Raw genomic sequence first — 4,333 nt, 5'->3', positions numbered from 1 at the left:
GGGAGCCCCAGCCTGCAAAGAGCCATGGAGTGGGTTTAGGGTGGGGATATTTCTTTTGGTTAATACTTGTACCATCGTGCCTTAATGTATCATCTTACTCTCTCTGTTTTCTCTTTCTGTTTTGCCATGCTTTCTGCAGTCATATGTTTTTAATGTCTCTCTGAGAAGGGGAACTGAAATACACCCCACGTTCACTGACACAGGCCCACCTCAGTTTCTGAGCACACCTACTTAATGGTATGAAGACATACGCGGACGGAAAGCAGAGTTTCAGCAGGTATTAATTACTACCTATAAAAGTGAGTCATATTGCATTACTTTTCCTGTGGAACTAATGCAACCCAAACCAACCCCCCACCTTCCAGAGCTGTTTGGCAGAGGGGAAATGTTCCTGCTGAGGCCAGGGAGGGAGCAGGGCTCCTGCCAGCTTTCAGATGCAGGACATGAACTGCTCTATGCCGCAGTGGAGGCCAGATCCTGAATCCTAAATCCCAGCATGTGCCAGCTTTATTTAAGCACAAACAGAGCACAGTACCTCTCTGAGCAGTGGTGAAGGAGGGCAGAGGGAAATGCAGTTTCATAGTAAAATTATTGTGCACAATATTAAAGTGAAAGGTTTTGATTATGCCTAGAAAGTACTTTTCTTTTTTAATGTAGCCAGATTATCACCCAGCACGCTGGATTTGCACTGCATTAGCAATCGTCAAGATTAGAGCAGAATCCCCGGATAACAAACAGCAACATAAGACGTCAATCTATGACATAATAACAATAGTAATGTGACAATACTCATAGTCAAGGGAAGAAGGGCGCAGTGGAGAGTGAGTTGGATCTCTTGGCTCTGAAAAGAGAAGCTGCCTGCATTGAACTGGCCTTGATTTAAAATTCCTCTGCTATGCCCAAAAGAATGATTTTATATTTTATTCCTGACAGGAAAAGCAATAGCTCATCATAGGCCTGGCAAAGTTGGTGCATGAAACAACCAGCAGCTAGAGGGGCAAGGTAGGAGATGCAGCCTGTCCCCTTGACCCTGCTAAGTGTGCAGGTCCCAAAGCCCCCTGGACCTCTCAAGAAGAAGGTGGATGTCAAACACAGCAGTTCTGTGCCTGCAACTGTTTGGAGCACAAGTCCCCAGTGATGAGAGCAGGGCTGCGGTGCTGCCATGCTGAGAACAAGCCGGATCCTGGCAGCTGGCCTGGCCCCAGGGGATTAGAGCCCCCCACCTTCCCAGCTCACACGGTGCCACATGCTGCAGCCCAGCCCACCAGGCTCCCCTTGTTTTTTCCACCTGCCCTGTTCTCAGTCAAGTGCTTATTACCACAGCAGGAGGCCTGGGCAGGGACCCTACTGCACACATAATGCAGGAGCCCAGGAGATGCTGGGGGATTTGGTGTCCCCTCTGTCCCCCCTGCAAAGCCACCACCTTCCAGAGCTTCTCCTGCACCTTTCATCCCAGAGTGATCTCTAGATCATCCTGGGGGGATTGCTCTTTTTTGAGAAATCAGGAACCACTCCAATGTCATTACTTCCCTCAGTTTTTGAGTGTTTTTCTTCCAGACCCCGCTCTCCATCACAGGTTTTCCTTTGGCTGAAGCACTGTCCTGCTCTTTGGAGTCCATCAGCACATTCCCAAGGACCAGCTTGGGAGAGATACTGTGTGTGGTGGTGTCACAAATGAGGACATGAGCTGCAGGTGAGCAGCGGCAAGCTGCAGATGCACACTGATTTCACAGGCTCATTCCTGTTTAGAGCTGGAGCACTCAAATGACTTACATCAAGGTTGACTAAGCTGTTATAAGCTGTTATCTGCTGTTATCAGCTGCCTTCTTAATCACTCAGAACTCTTCTGGTCTGGAAGTGTGAAGTTCTCCAGATCTGGTTTCCATTCAAGGAAGCAGCCGTTGCTGTGACTGTGCTGTGTTTGAGCAAAGAGAGTGCAGGGGTTTATGACGTGAAGTGCCCAGCCACAGAACCCTTACCCCATTATAAGCCAGAACTCCATCTTTGTGGAAAATGAAGAGGAAAAAAACACATCACAGAAGCAGGGAGTAGAAATCTGTTCTGGCCAGACTGATGGAGCAGCTTTCGATGATCCACTGAAAATCAATTGCAACAGGGCTGAGCTGTTACAGGTCAAAAACTCGTGCTGAGACAGGCAGCATTATTGCTGATGGGCTGCTGCTGCTGCTGCTGCTCAGGCTGCCTGGAGACCTCCCGGCCGATGGGATGCAGGGTGAGCTGCAAGGAGCTGTATGGCTGAGCACTGCCTCTGGGGGAAGCCATGGGTCTGGCTGGGACCGCTCATGGCCACCTCTTAGGCAAGCAACTGGAGCCTGGGCACTGGCTGGGTTGTACCTCCTGGAGGGGAGGAAGAAGGGCACGGGCAGCACCAGGGTAGATCAGAGGAATCCAAAATCTCTTCAGGTACGAGGCAGAAAAACAAAGATACTTGTTCCTATCCCTGATGCCGTTTGAACTTTCCTGGCGGCTCCAGCTGCACCAGGCTGCTGTCCTGCAGGCAGTGCCCCTGCTGGGAAACTGCTCTCCTCTCCTGTGGCACTGTCATAACAAACATGAAAAGAAGCTGAGTGAGCAATGAAACTGTGCCATTTTCTGATTCTGAAAAAGCCAAAGCCATCACTATGTCACCAATTGTTTTGGCCAACAGAACAACAGTAGGGAATTCACAACAACCCGCCTTTCTATCTGCAGTGCTGGGTGTTTGTAAGGATCATGACCACCACTTTCTCTGCTTAGCACAATACCATAACATTGAGGTAGCCCTGTTTTGGTTTGGTAGTTCTTTGCTGCATTGCCCTGGTAAGTGGCAGAAGCAGTTTGAGAGAAAGGCACTTCTGCTCTGAACAGTCAGTCCAATGAAAGCTGTGACCTTCTCTGGACCTGACAGCTAACTAGAGCAAAGTGAAAAGTGAGGTCTTCCTGACCAGCTCTCTGTGCAGCGCTACCCCAAGGTTACAAAAATAAAGCAGTCAGGTTAGAAAGTACTTACAACACGCCTCATGGTTCTCCTACACCTCTCCATTACAATGCAGTCTGCAATGCAGCCTGCAGTGCTGCAGTCTCCCACTGGTCATGCATGAAACTTCAGTGATAACTGGGTAACCCCAATGAAAACAGCAGCCACTCCTCCCAGTCTGGGATTTTAGCTGGCCTAGAGCAGGCTGCTGTGCTCAGCTCCTGCTGGGGCCCCTTGGAAAGTTGCACAGGACCAGGCACTTGAGAAAACCATGGAAGAAGGTCACAAATTTTATAATCACTCAGTGCTGTGTGGTAGCCCCTTGTGAGAAGCCTCACCCTGGCACTGAGGGTATGTGTGCATGTGCGTGCCAGTCTGCTCAGCAAGGTGCAAGCATGCTGCATTCTTGGGTCCAGGAGCAGCTCTGTCCAAGCTGGGAGCCTTGAGGGTGACCAAGACATGAGGCTGGGTGTGGAGATGCTCCAGCACATCTCCACACTGCCAGGATGGAGCAGACTGCCAGCCAAAGCAAACCCACATATGTTCCTGCTTATCCATGTAGATACACACTTAATAACCATTACTGCTTCCCAGGGCAAGCTTCTAGGCTTCGTTATATTTTTACTTGTCTTGCAGGGAATACAGGAGGCGCTCGGATAAATGAAGAGAGAAGGCTGCTTAATTTGCAGAGGATTTATGTGGCAGTCTCTCTCTCAGCCCAGGAAATCCTTCGTGCTGCCCCTCACAGTTAGCATCCCTAACCAGTGGCAGATAGGGTGCACTGGACCTGGGGAGCCGGTGGATGAGCACACCATTGCTGTCCCTGTGCTCTCACCAGCAGCATTCCCCCAAAGCTGTGGTAGTTACCCAGCTGAATCTGAATGCTTCTGAAAGACAGACTCTGTGCTGATTTGTTGTTGCTCCAGTGACCTGAGCTACCCTTCACAACCAGGGTGGCTCCAGGAGACCATTGCATTAGAAGTCCTCGGTGGATCTCTGTCCATGCCTATGAGCGTGGCCACTGCATGATCCCTGCATGCCCCAGTCCCTCACCCACCCTGCATGCTGACGGCTGCAGGGGCTGTTGGTGGGATCATGGTGCTGGATGGGGACACCACTGCTATGGGGGCACAGACAGCCTTGGGCTAGAGGCTGCACATGAGAAGGCAGCGGCTAGTGCAGGATGTGCTGCCCAGCGTCCCGAGGCCGCAGCAGGTAGCAGGCAGGGGCCATATGGAACATGCTGCCAAATGAGGCCATTGAAGCAAAGGGCGTAAATGAGTCTAGTAGACAGACATTTTGAGGAGGGGGGAGGCAGAGGGGGAAGTACGGGAGAGCAGGAGAAAGGGAGAGCAC

Source organism: Melopsittacus undulatus, chromosome 4 (genome assembly GCF_012275295.1).
Source record: "Melopsittacus undulatus isolate bMelUnd1 chromosome 4, bMelUnd1.mat.Z, whole genome shotgun sequence".
Classification (NCBI taxonomy): Eukaryota; Metazoa; Chordata; class Aves; order Psittaciformes; family Psittaculidae; genus Melopsittacus; species Melopsittacus undulatus.
This window is presented reverse-complemented; position numbering follows the sequence as displayed.